The sequence below is a fragment of the Conger conger genome, chromosome 2 (genome assembly GCF_963514075.1).
Source record: "Conger conger chromosome 2, fConCon1.1, whole genome shotgun sequence".
Classification (NCBI taxonomy): domain Eukaryota; kingdom Metazoa; phylum Chordata; class Actinopteri; order Anguilliformes; family Congridae; genus Conger; species Conger conger.
The window spans coordinates 34,600,714-34,615,045 of NC_083761.1; the positions used below are offsets into that span (position 1 = coordinate 34,600,714).

General features: G+C 40.6%; 1 protein-coding gene across 2 annotated transcripts in view; it reads right to left on the minus strand.

Annotated features, from left to right (window-relative positions):
• Positions 1-9,889, minus strand: part of cfap119 (cilia and flagella associated protein 119) — a 116,834-nt gene extending 106,945 nt beyond the window's left edge. For both annotated transcript variants that reach the window (XM_061232468.1, XM_061232467.1), the window contains exons 1-3: positions 9,668-9,889; positions 9,498-9,532; positions 9,310-9,375 (exon numbers count right to left, since the gene is read on the minus strand). The gene's annotated coding sequence lies outside the window, so the exon portion shown is untranslated. The remainder of the gene's footprint in view (positions 1-9,309; positions 9,376-9,497; positions 9,533-9,667) is intronic.
• Between the last annotated feature and the right edge of the window lie 4,443 nt (positions 9,890-14,332).

Here is a 14,332-nt window from a genome sequence, read left to right on the forward strand (position 1 = left end):
GGACAAGGGCAGACTGCAGCGTATCATCCACTCTGCAGAGAAGGTGATAGGTGATCTCTTCAGGACCTGTACGCCTCCAGGACCCTGAGGTGTGCAGGAAGGATTGTGGCCGACCCCTCTCACCCTGGACACAAACTGTTAGAAACACTTCCCTCTGGCAGGAGGCTGCAGTCCATCAAGACCAAAACCTCTCACCACAAAAAGATTCTTCCCATCTGCAGCTGGCCTCATCAACAAGGCCTGGGGGATTCTGCTTCAGAATCATCTTGTATTACAAATATTTATTTATATTTTGATTTTTATTTATATTTACATTCTACTTTAGTTTATATCTATGTTTCTGTTTTTAGTATTATTCTTTATGTTGTCTGCATGTACCTTCAAGCCACAGCAAATTCTTTGTATGTGAAATCTACTTGGCGAATAAAGCAATTCTGATTCTGATTCTGAAAGAGAAGGTTTAGGCTGCGATGGCGGGTTTACAGGATGTATACACATAACATCGCTGGCACTGCCAATTGTGCCTTCAGAGAACGGCACTACTAATAGATTATTAAAAGAAATGGTACGGTTTGAGTGCGGGAGCCTAACATAATGAATAACAGGTGTTACCTTAAAAGACGGGCTCGGAGGATATCATTTCAACGTCTCCACATAGTTTGTGGACAAACTAAGTTTAGCACCTATCCCGTTCGGGTGAAGTCAGTCTCTCTTGGGAAGGTGTGGTATATTCCAGTACATGTCAAAGTTCTCAATGTAATTTATGCCGGTGGCCATGCAGAAAGACCTTTGCCAGTTATCCAGGAAAAGGAGGCGGCTGAAGCTCTCAGAGCTGCGGCCATTCACCGCCAACAGGCCCGAGATGAGAAAGCGATTGCCCGTTCCTGAGAGTGTCCCAGAGGCAACGACGACGGATATCGTTAAATCAACATGCTATGGACGACCTGTGCGCACCAGTCGTGGCCATCCTCTGACCAGACGGGAGATGTACCACTGTTCCCGGGTAATCCTGCCACAGACTCTGAGAGAGGCGAGTGTTGTTTACCTGCTGCCTCTCTCCCGTTCTCCCTCCTGCAGAGCACAGATAATCTCCAGCAGGTGTAGAATCTTGTCCTGTAGCATCCTGTTTCTTTTGCAGGCTTGACATAAAAATGTTTTATCAGTGATAAATGAGTCTGAAGCATTCATATCGCTCATGGTGTAAGTCCCGCATATCCAGCAAATAAAGGGCTCATAGTTCGGTTTCTCCTCTGAGGTAGAGGAAGAAACACTGTGCAACTGGTTTTCCCTCATCTAGAGCACAGATGTCAAACTCCAGTCCTGGAGGGCTGCAGTGTCTGCTCGTCTTCAGGTTGTTCTCAGAACCTGCGGTTTAAGTCATTGATTGGCTAAAGAATCGACACACCTTGTTCTCGAGGCCTTCATTGACGGCTGATTGTAAGGAAACCACAAAAACCAGCAGACACTGTGGCCCCTTGGGAATTCAGTTTGACACTCCTGATCTAGAGATTCATCATGGTGCTTTTGTTATGCACTATATCATGTAGTTGTTGAACCTTTGATGCAATATATATACACTGTTTTTACAGATTATCCTCTTCAAAATTTAGCTTCCCATAGCCTACTCCACTGCGTTTTCAAGTCGATGGTGCTACAATCATGTTCATTTGGCTACTCTGACATTCTACAACCCCACTACTATAGAACTCCTATCAATCAAAATATAAAACAATATATAAACATAAAAATAATTATAGCTATCACTATAATGCTGGATTCAGTCATTAAAATAAAATTAAAAACATGAACCGGTTAAGACGTTGGTTGTTTCTGTCAGGTGTCCATTTTAGTTAACCAGTTAATCGATTAACCATGCCCATCCCTCGAGAATACATTCTTGGTTTGCACAAACTAATCGATTGCCATTTACCAGTTTCCTGTACAGTGTAAGGCCATTTCAAATACCATCCTGACCCTCTAGGGCAGGGGTCGGCAACATTTACTATCAAAAGAGCCATTTTTGCCCCCTCTCCCACCATAAAACTTGTCTGGAGCAGCAAAATATAGACAACATAGCTTAGTTTCTATAGTATATATAGTTATACTATATATACAAAATTAAAATTAACATAAAACCAGTTTAATGTGATTTCTGTTTCTGAACATCACTGCAGATCTTCACTATATCAGGGCTGTAAGATGCAACTTTGATTTTCACACAGGACTGCAGGCTGTGTGACTCCAAATGCATACTTCTTCATGTTCATATGTTGGGAATGGCATTCCATGTTTTAAACACAAGTTTGTCAGGTTTGGGGAGGTTTTCAATATCGGTCCATTTGTGCTTTTGAGCAAGAATGGTGTTCTAATGAGCGACATCTTCGAGATCAGTTGTCAGGCTTTTGAATTTGGACACACATCAAGTCTTTATCAGCTATGTCGGCCAGTTCAATTACAAGATCTGGTTGACTTACTTCTGTAAATACGGACATGTTCAGCAGGGATGGGTCAATGTCCAGGGGTGTGACAGGGAAGGATAATGTGTTTTTTTCCCTTTCTGAACTCGCTGAATCTTACCCCAAATCCAGTTTGCATTATGATGATCGCACACTGTACATACTCACAAGTTAAGTGATTACATTCTACTTTGAACTCTCTCAGGGAGGGGGAAGTGAAAGAGCGTACCTCTCTGTACATCTCTGGCAAACACTGCCGTCTTGCGCTCAAATGCCAAAACATCCTCCAGCATCTGCAGGGCCGTGCTTCCCTTTCCCTGGAGACTTTTGTTCAGCGTGTTTAAGTGACTTGTCATATCCACCATGAAGTGCAACTTTTCCAGCCAATCTGGATCTTCCAGTTTGGGTTAAGAGAGGTCTTTGCTTTCTAGGAAGGTTTTCACGTGTTCCAGACAAGCAGCAAACCATTTCAGCACCTCTCCCCTGGACAACCACCGGACTTTGTTATGCAGCAGGAGATCCAAATATGCGCTGTCGACTTCATTTAACAATGAGAAGAATTGTCGGTGGTTTAACCCTTTTGCCATTATTTTGTTCACTATCTGAATAACAACGTTCATCACCTTCATACATTCGGGGGGAAATGTTTGAGCGCACAGTGCTTCTTGGTGCAAGATGCAGTGAAACATTAGCAGCTTTCGATCCAGCGACTTCTGAAGTAATGTCACAAACCCCTTCTGTGCCCCTCTCATACTAGGTGACCCATCAGTAGCCACTGACACCATGTGGGTGGTGTCTATTTATCTGGCAATTCACAACAGCCTCACAAATGTCCTCCCCCCCGTTTTAGCGGTATCAAGTCAATGATTTCTTCCTGCGGCCCATCGGAGTTCACATATCTGCATAACAGCACTGTCTGCTCAATATCGTTTATATCACTTGACTCATCACAGGTGATTGAATATGCTGGAGCTGAATTGATGTCTTCAATTGGTTGACTGGTGATGGTTGTAGCCATTTTAATGGCCCTGTCCTTGATGGTCTTTGTAGAGAGAGGCATATCTCACGTTTCACGTTTGTTTTTGAATAGATATTCTGATATTTTAATGAATGCTTCTTGAAGCCATCTGTGAACGGCTTTCTACGCCTCACGATCTCATGAGCTGCCACAAAACTAGCAGCAGTAGTTGAGTTTGGAGACGTGATCCACTTCTTGAAAGTATATTTGCTCTGCTCAGCTTTCCTCGGTAGTTCCGAAATCACTCTTTTCCATTCATCTCCAGCTTGGTGCTTTTCAGCATATGCTGTGTGCTTGTTCAGGAAATGTCTTTCAACATTACATTGTTTGTCGTTGCCTAATTTCTCGCCACATATAAAGCATACAGGTAAGCCAGCAAGGTTGACAGTGAAAGCAAATTAATCTGTCAACGCAGAATTGAACTCTCTATTTTCCTCCGAGACTTTTCTTTTTTTGGGTTTATCCATGGTTAGTTTATCGAGGACGGTGGAGTGTCCAGCAAAATATTGACCAGGGTACTGTCAGAATTCTGAGAGTACTAACTGCTACCAACTGCCATGTATGAACGTGTGAAGTCAACCAGTAAAAGTCTCCATTTTCGAGCTCCATAAATGTAAACAAAGGAATGTTCAGTGAAATCTGCCTGTTTTTCGGTGCCGTCAGGGTCCAGCATTTAACATTGATGGAATGCTGGTAAAATTAGCGCTTAAGCCACAAAAACAGTCATTTTATCACATTAAAATTCTACATAAGCAAAATTATTGTCCACAACATATTAATTGATATTTTAATGATAATATTCATGTTGATTTCTGGAAATGCATTTTTCGGTTGTCCTCCCTATTATCATCCCAGTGTTTCAATGTACCTACAGCCGCAGATGAGCGTCTGTGCCTGGTTGCAAAAAACACCTTAAGTCTATCCCTTAACTCTGACACTTAAGGGTTGATTTCCCCTTAGCTAAGGGAATTACATCAGGGTGTTGCATATAAACCCTTAGACGTTTTTCTTAGGTAAGGGAAGCAGTTAAGTGCTTTGCGGCAATGGTTGATGTTTTACTGTAGCAAAATTTGACCATAACCATGGATGCGTTCTCATCAGTTACGATCATTGACTGTAGGCTATGCAATAAAAGAAGGTTTTAACCACTAACCTACGGTAGCCTGTAGTATGTTTAGTATGTCTGTATATTTTCAATGATTTACTGCTCATAAGATCATGATAGAAAAGTGACCCATATGTGGAAAAATACAGAGTGACGTGTATGCTCAGAAAAAACCATGGATGATGTGTGTGTTAGCAGGCAGTTCGCGAGGGCGGGGGCGCCCTGAACTTTATAGAGATTTGGCAGAGCATGATTGAACTTTGTACACAGCTGGCAGAGCATGAGGACTTTGGGCGATTTGCCACAATGATGTTTGCACCTGTTGGCCACGCCCCTTCTAGGAGCTAAAAATAACATTGCGGGAATATGATATTTTACCCAAATTAGCAATAACTTTTGACAACAAAATAGGTTTTGTTTTTTTAATTATATGTCCGGCAAGCTGAAAGTATTTTAAGCATTTCCATACCAAATTGACATTTTCACGATGAGTAGTTTTTGAGCACAAGAGCTTTGATTGACACCTGCACCAAGTCCGGCGGTACTGACAGGCCTGTAGTTTCCTAGATCGGTACAGTCCCCTTTCTTATAAATTGGTTTTATATTACCTTGTTTCCAGTCATCTGGTATTTCTCCAGTTTCTAAGGACTGTCTAATAATACTTGCCAGTGGTTTAAAAATGATCTCACTTAACTCTTTTGAGTACCCTTGGGAATATGCCATCTGGGCCTGCTGCCTTATTTGTCTTTAGCTTATGTAATTTATCCAATATTTCTTTATCCCCTCTCAATATTGGCTAAAACTTTGTTAGTACTGAGTATGCCTTCCGGCCTACTAGTAACCTCCTCCCTGGTAAAACTCTCCACAAAGTGCCTCTGCAATGTCTTTATTCTTATACAGCAGTTACACTCCTTTGTTATTCTTAATGCACTTGACCTCCTCTTTAATTTTACTTTTCCTACTGCAGTATGGAAAAATCGTTTGGAAATGCATTTAGCATCATCAGTGATTTTCCTTTCAAATTGCCTTTTGGCTACCCTTAGTTCTTTTTTAACCTTAGCATGCATATTACAATATTCTGCTTTATTACTCTCAATGCTGTCCTTTTTATATATCTGATACAGTTTATTCTTTTTTTGCAAACTCTTAAATATAGCTGTATTCATCCATTGTGGAGATTCTCAATTTACATTTCTGCACAAATTTACACTGTGCGTCAAGTATAACCCTTCTGAACCTGCTCCACTTTTCATTCACAGTACTGCAATCAAACACTTGCTCCCAGTCTACATTACTTAAATTTGATCGCATCTTTTTAAAGTTGGCCCACCTAAAAATCCTGGACTTGGAGGAACCCCTCTTAATTTGCCAAAATACATCAAAACGTATTGTAGAATGGTCGCTTGTCCCAAGTGGTTCCATTACCTCTATCCTGCCAATTCTGTCTGAATCATTACATATTACCAGATGTAAAATCAAATGCCCTCTTGTAGGCTGACTGACATACTGTGTCAAAAAAGGTCATTTATAACATCCAAAAATTCCTCCTCGCTTTTTCCCTGTCCACTCACTACATTCCAGTTAATATGTGACACACTCCAATGTTAAGACCTTGATCTTCCTCCCCAATAAGCTGAATCCAAATATCCTCACTAGGCATGTGTTGATCAATTTCTGGAATCTCTTGCACACTAAGATTTTCTATTACATAAATAGCAACACCCCCACCTCTCTTACTAGATCTGTCCTTCCTAATAAGTTTATAACCCTCTATATTATATTCATCCCCATCTTCATCCCCAAGCCATGTCTCTGTAATCCCTACAATGTCATAGCCCCCACTAATAACAACTGCCTCAAGTTCCAAATACTTATTTCTTATGCTTCTAGCATTTAAATAAAGACATTTCAGTTTGTTGCATCTACACATGCTTTCCTGTTCCCTCACTCCCTGCCGTCCCAAGCCACCATTACTTGATTTTTGCCCTGAAATGATTTTGGAGATAAAGTGCTGCTTCCCTGCACGTGGTACAGGCAGAATTCCGGAGAACACTCCCGTGGAGGTTCTGCTCCTAATCTTTTCTGCTAACAAATTTGTCCTGCAGAACCTCAAATCTACCCTTACCTATGTCATTGTTCCCGACTTGGACCATGACAACTGGATCCCTCCCTGCTCTGGCCAGGAGCTGGTCTGTGCGCTCCAGGATGTCTCCTACCTGGGCACCAGGCAGGCAACACACCGTACGAGACTCCTTTTCACGAGCACAGACTATGATGTCTATAATAATTGAGTCCCCCACTATAAGTCTCTTTTCTTGGAGGATGTGGCCATTGAGGTGCCCTGAGGCTCATCAATCTTAGCAACCTTTGTTTACAAACATTCTGATTTCATCTATTTTTTTATTTATTTTTATTTTCTCAGTATCACATTATGACCTCAAACTCAAAGATAAGAGGTATTCCCCATTACGTTGCATTATGTTCCACAAAAAAGTGATTTATTTCCATGTTATTTTTTGTCAAAGCTAGAGAGCCACTGCAGAGGGGCTAAAGAGCCACATGCCCAACTCTAGGGAATGTTCCCTTTATCAATATTAACATCAGTCAACATGTATATGGTTGTCACTGCTCTGAAGAGTATGAATTATACTATGAAAGCCACCTAGTTATGGCATATAGCCCAGCTTGTTATCTAGCAGCCTGTAGCCTAGAACTTGAGTCCCCCTGTGGCAAATTTAATTGATTGGTGATGGTCCACAAAAAACAGCTGCGAGGGTATTAAAGCATTTGTAAAGCTTTAAATGTTCCCAGGAGCACAGTGGCCTCAATAATAGTGAAAAGTAAGAAGTTTGGAATCATCAGGACTCTTCTTAGAGTTGGCCATCGGGCCAAACTGAGAAACCGGGCAAGAAGGGAGGGAGGTGACCAAGAACCCAACGTTAACTAACAGAAGTCCTCTCTAGAGATGGGAGAACCTGCTGGAAGGACAACCATCTCAGCAGCACTCCATCAATCAGGCCTTTTTGATAAAGTGGCAAGACAGGGGTTGGGAACCTGCAGCTCCGGAGCCACATGTGACACTAGATCAGTGTTGTAAGGCAGAATGGGCCAAAATTCCTCCAAGCGGATGTAAGGGACTGATTAACAGTTACAGAAAACGTTTGGTTGATGTTATTGCTGTAAGGGGAGTCACAACAGGTACTGAAAGCAAGGGTTCACATACTTTTTCCAACAAAGCATTTAATGTTGGATAATTTTATTTGTGTAGTTAGCCATGACTTTGTTTAATTGTTCAATTATTTTTGGACAAATGTGAATAGTTATGTATAGGCCTGTATATGTACATACTGTAGGCTATATATCTGTTTCTACAATTCCATCCAGAACTAAATACAGTTGGCCTATATGAATGAGATTGCGTCATGATTCCCTTCGGAAATATCCATGTTCCAGACTTCCCGATCAAAAAATCCAATGGTCTCTGAGAAAGAGTTTTTTTAATCCTAAATATAGGATCCTAAATCTTATAAATTATGACTGATATTTGTTTGTATATTTTAAAAAGAATGCTTTTAATCAACTCTTTATAGTAAAAAAATAAAAATTTAAGAACCTAAATATTACGGCTAAGTTGTGAGCAAATCATCGCACAATAACAACATCAAGCACAGTGCTGTATCTGGCTGTATTTTCCCATGCGCTGGGACCATGAAAAATCTGCCTATTGGAAACCACTGCAGCTTGCGTGTTATCACAGTGCTCCACCTTTTTTTGTGTGGCCGCTTCGGGCGCTTCAAGTTCAAAATTGGCGCTCGTCAATGTCACTTTTCACAATCCGACCAATCACAGCTTAGATGCGGCGGGACTTAAAAACACCGTAACAACCATAAACATTACCCTAACCACAGCTTTGTAACATGGTTTCAAATACAACGGCAAGATGTCAGAGCACTTTTCGATTTGTTGAACTGGAAAACGATAAATAAATTTTAAAAACAAACAACGAGCGATATCTTCCGCAACGGACGGACGGTATACGTTAGAATCTTTGGGTGAGATGCTGTCATAGATACATAACCCACGTACACCGCCTTTTTTTCCCCTCAGCGTACCAAAGTGTTTTTAGGCGCATCATCCCAGCGTTTCTGAGCGCTGTCAGAAAAGAAGCGTAGTGTTGTAATCATCGACTGTAGAAGGTTGTAATGCTTGGGCGCCGTCTTGAGGCAAGCAGAGTTGTGCGCTGCAGCAAAAGCTGACTAGATGTTAGCTGGTGCAGAGAGCAATTTGTCAACAATTGGACCAAAACTTAACCCCAAACCATATTAATGCAAGATAAAAGACATTTGTAAAACCAGGCAGTCAGGAAAGACTGCTGCTGCCTATTTTGCAGCAGTAGTGTATCCTCACATCACAAGCATGCATTGCATCTTAAATGCATAACAGCGTTCCCGGTCCTTGTTCTTGCAAGACCAAAAAACACAAGTCCATTCTTGCTTTCTTGGTATTGAGAAACACCCCAATGTCTGCATGCTCTTATGCATGGAGTTGCTGCCACATGATTGGCTGATATTTCGAAGCGAGCTGATGCACAGGTGTACCTAATAAAGTAGTCTGAGTGTATATTGCACATTATGCATAGGCTACTCCCGAATGCTAATTCAATCAAAGTGTATTGTACATCAGCAATCACAGTCTAGGCTAAGGGTTATCAAAACATGAAAATCAGAAACCTTTTCAATTCAGGTGTAGACTTGGTATTGTCAATTTCTTCCATATCTGTGTAACTGACATCAGCCCTGCAGATAAATACAAATAGGTCATGCACCATAGCATTTGTAAGGCAACGTAAGGCTATGTGCATTTATATTTTTGATATATATGTCCACACACACACACACACACAGTTTAAACCACCTACCACAGCAACACCTTGGGCTTCAGAGGAAGAGGTCCCTAAACAATTACAAATCAACATGTTACAGATTATAAATCAATTTAAAGATAACTTATCTGAAGAAGAATGTAACGTTAATTATTTTATTCAGTCTATACACTTGAATCAGCTATTAAAGTGAACTATCATCTTACCATCATTTCCGCAAGTAGGCTAACGTTAGGCTTTTTCGCAGAATCGTTTATCCATTAACATAAGCTAAATCAATGTACCGGGATGCTATATCTGACGCCAAAGAACGTAGCATTTACATGGAAGCTATTTAAAGTACTGAAGTCGTGGGCAACGACAAGTATTGAAGAGCCAACTAGAACTGCGTTGACGTAAACAGCTAATGGTTTTCGTTGTTAGCTTTGTGTCCTTAGCAACAGCAATGCTGCCGAAGACAAACGAATAATGCGGTCAACTGTCCCGCTCTTAGAATAGAATAGAATAGAATAACTCCACAGAACAAATTCTCGTGCGCAGCTATGCACTATACAATGGTAGGCCTATTGTAACCCCTGCGTGAAGTGTAAATCTCTACTCACCGACACACTTATACGAATGACAAAACAGCAACACTCATAGGCCAAATCAAGATCTAGGGTTGCAGGAGTTGGTAATAACTAAAAAGTTTTCTGTATTATAACTAGACAGAACATTTACATATAAACATAAAATAAAATAAAACTCGTTAGTTTCGATTTGGTTTCTCTGTTCAGAATATTTTGATAGTTACTACTTTATACTTTGATCACTAATTTAAATAACAATTTAATCACAATTATGAAATAGTTTCAGTTTCAGACCAATTGCTATATTTAGGCTCTCTATTTAATTTGCTATCAAATTGAATCCTATTTTTGCATTAATTAAACAAACCATTATTCCCATTTTCTTACATTTCTATTTTGTTTATATTATTAAATTCACTGTTAAAAGGATATTCAAAACATAATCATACACCTTCAGTAGTATGAATTCACCTTTTAACAAAAACAAAAAAACCTTTCCTCTGTTAACACTACACAGTTCAAACAATCAGTATACACTAACACAGGGGTCGGCAACCCTGGTCCTGGAGAGCCGCAGGGTGTGCTGGCTTTCGTTGTTACTTGGCATTAATTGATCAATGAAAACCGTTGATTACACAGTTAACTCACCTCACCTGGTTTCTTGGGTCTGAATCGGTTGCTTATTTTAAGGTGGAGACGAAAGCCAGCACACCCTGCGGCTCTCCAGGACCAGGGTTGCCGACCCCTGCACTAACACAATAAATCAAGTTTTTCTTCTTTTCTTAATTTCAGTATCTCAATTCGTTTCAATAACTCCATAAGTCCGTTCAACGATACTAGATTTCCAGTGTGAAAATCCGTTCATCTCATCGTACACGCATTAATGAATGTTCTTCTCGTGAGAGGCTTGCGATGTTGTTTTCCGTGGGTGAAACGTGGTAGTTGATTCCACGCAATGAACTCGTCGAACTCAATCAATGAAATCACATTTTGCGTTATTCGTTGTGAAATCAACCGGGGGGAAAGTTTGTTAATTCACTCTTCAGTTTATTGTATATGAGCAATTTTGAACGGAAAGTTTCCAGATAATCTTCATTTCTTGAAAATGGTTTGTTTTGCTGGCCAGGTGTCAACACATTCATCAATTAGGAGCATACTGATTCACTTCAGTCTTTAATTTGATCAGTTCAATATAATTTACCACTTTTTATGCAATTTTGTATACGTATATGAATTTGCTATATAGCACGATACGCACAATATGAACATGGACATGTTATTCTTTGTAGTACGCATAGTTATCTGACAAAATGGGGTTTAAGAAGGTAAGTCGTTCCTCTAAACACGAAAAGCACCTAGGACCGCGTTTAGTCAAGGCTATACACTGATCAGCCACAACAACACAAATCCATACACAAACATATTTCAAAATGCATGGGACCTATTCCTTCATGAGTTTCACCACATGCAGTACCATGTAATTCCAATGGAGGGAAGAAGGGTGAAATTGATGTAGGATTAGATTCCATGCCTTTTTAAATATGGCGGGTGGTCTTTATTTTCTTTAAATATGAGAAATTGTTCAGGTCCTGGAGCACCTGCTATCATGGATACCAGTTCGTACCAAGATATCTAAATAACAAAGCAATGCTTCCATGATTTCAATTTTCATTAAAAAAAAAAAAACTTAAATGCAATTAACTTATTATGTGCTTATATGTACACATATCACATAATGAAATATTAAGTGTTTATCGACAAGTTTATGCAGGGACTCAAATTTAAAAATGGTTTACGTTGGTGGTTTTAATGTTGTGGCTGATCAGTGTATAAGGGTAATCAAAACAGAAACCTTTTAAATTCAGGTGTAGACTTAGTATTGTCAGTTTCTTCCATATCAGTGTAACTGACCTCACCGATTTTAAGGGGTAACCTTTTATTTGTGGGTCTGTATTGGATTTTAAACCAACCAATGAATACGAGGAGTACAGTGCATACTGTTAGCTCAAATTTAATGGTATTAATGTCCATATTGTGCTGACCCGTGGAGGGCTTTCAAGTTTTATTTTAGGCTATAAGCAAAATAAAGTAATGTCACTGGTTGTTAGGGAATAGGGTTGTCACTTTTTACAAACTAAAATAAGGAACACCTCCATTCTAGGGGCACCCATGGCCTGAGGCATGATGCTCCCCCGGGAAGAAATTTAGGAAAAACATTTTGAAATATCCATAAAATTTTCACGCTATTGTAGCAAGTGGGACCTATAATCAGCACGGTCATTATAGGAACTATGCACCTGTTTGAGTCTATATTGGGGCGTCGCCCCATTTCCTTCGTGTGAATTCGCGGTTGGTGGGAGACCGCTATTCAGAGCCAGCGAGGCTCCTTTTACAACTGGATCAGTTGTGGTTATTTATCCGCGTTTGAATGAAGTGAAATCTCCGCATTGAGGATCTTGTGGTTTAAGTACGACTACAGCATTTCAATTAAGGTATGATGCTTGCAATTTAGTCTACTTGATACGCAAGCGCTTGCTTGGAGCAGTTTAGTGCTATTAGACGCGAGTCGTTACTTCTATCTGAAACAAATGCCTCCGGTATTGTGTGTGTATATAGCCAGGATAATTATATTCTGGTTTTGCTTTGATTAAATACTGTTTGGGTTGTGGAGCCGCGAATTGATGCCATGTGTCCTTTCGTCAGGAAGCAGCGTGTTTAACCCAGTGGGTTTAAAAGTAGGTTTGCATGGCGTCTAGCTAATGGCCGTATTTGCTATCAGGGCCTTGTGTTAATTCTACTTCTCTTTCTAGGCATAGCAGGCTACTATCTCTGGGTACTACAAATGTGGAGTAGATCTTGCTACCCTGTTAGCTAGGTAAGACATTTCTCTCTGGTATGGTTTTACTATTGCTTTATTGGTTTTCCAGTTGAAACGTTCGTTTATTATTGTAATGACCCGGTAATGAGTCCAGTTTAATGTTCGGATTGTTTGAAATGTTCTTCTGTACCTGTTAACTGTATAGGTTCGGTATCTGATTGGTCGCTCAGCGGGTGGGGGCTGGGTTTTGTCGGGGGTCTTAAGAGGGTGCATGCTAGAGAGACGTCTGTCAGTTCGGGACCGTGGATGAAGAATTCCCTGTTCCCCTTGTTAGTCACGTTTTGTTACAGTTAATAAACCGTTAATTCGTGGTCTCTGCGTGGACTGCTGTTTTTCCTGACGGATCGCTACATTGTAAGGGCCCAAGCACCGTAGGGTGCGAAGGACCCTATTGTTATTGGAAGGATTATTATTATTATTAGGGCCCAAGCACCGTAGGGTGCGAAGGACCCTATTGTTATTGTAATGATTATTATTATTATTAGGGCCCAAGCACCGTAGGGTGCGAAGGACCCTATTGTTATCCATCCATCCATTATCTGAACCCGCTTATCCTGAATAGGGTCTCAGGGGGGCTGGAGCCTATCCCAGCATACATTGGGCGAAAGGCAGGAATACACCCTGGACGGGTCGCCAGTCCATCGCAGGGCACACACACCATTCACTCACACACTCATACCTACGGGCAATTTAGACTCTCCAATCAGCCTAACCTGCATGTCTTTGGACTGTGGGAGGAAACCGGAGTACCCGGAGGAAACCCACGCAGACACGGGGAGAACATGCAAACTCCACACAGAGAGGCCCCGGCCGACGGGGATTCGAACCCAGGACCTCCTTGCTGTGAGGCCCTATTGTTATTGTAAAGATTATTATTATTAGGGCCCAAGCACCGTAGGGTGCGAAGGACCCTATTGTTATTGTAAAGATTATTATTATTATTATTATTAGGGCCCAAGCACCGTAGGGTGCGAAGGACCCTATTGTTATTGGAAGGATTATTATTATTATTACGGCCCAAGCACCGTAGGGTGCGAAGGACCCTATTGTTATTGGAAGGATTATTATTATTAGGGCCCAAGCACCGTAGGGTGCGAAGGACCCTATTGTTATTGTAAAGATTATTATTAGGGCCCAAGCACCGTAGGGTGCGAAGGACCCTATTGTTATTGGAAGGATTATTATTATTATTATTATTATTATTATTATTATTATTATTATTATTAGGGCCCAAGCACCGTAGGGTGCGAAGGACCCTATTGTTATTGGAAGGATTATTATTATTATTATTATTATTATTATTATTATTATTATTATTATTATTATTAGGGCCCAAGCACCGTAGGGTGCGAAGGACCCTATTGTTATTGTAAAGATTATTATTATTATTATTATTATTATTATTATTAGGGCCCAAGCACCGT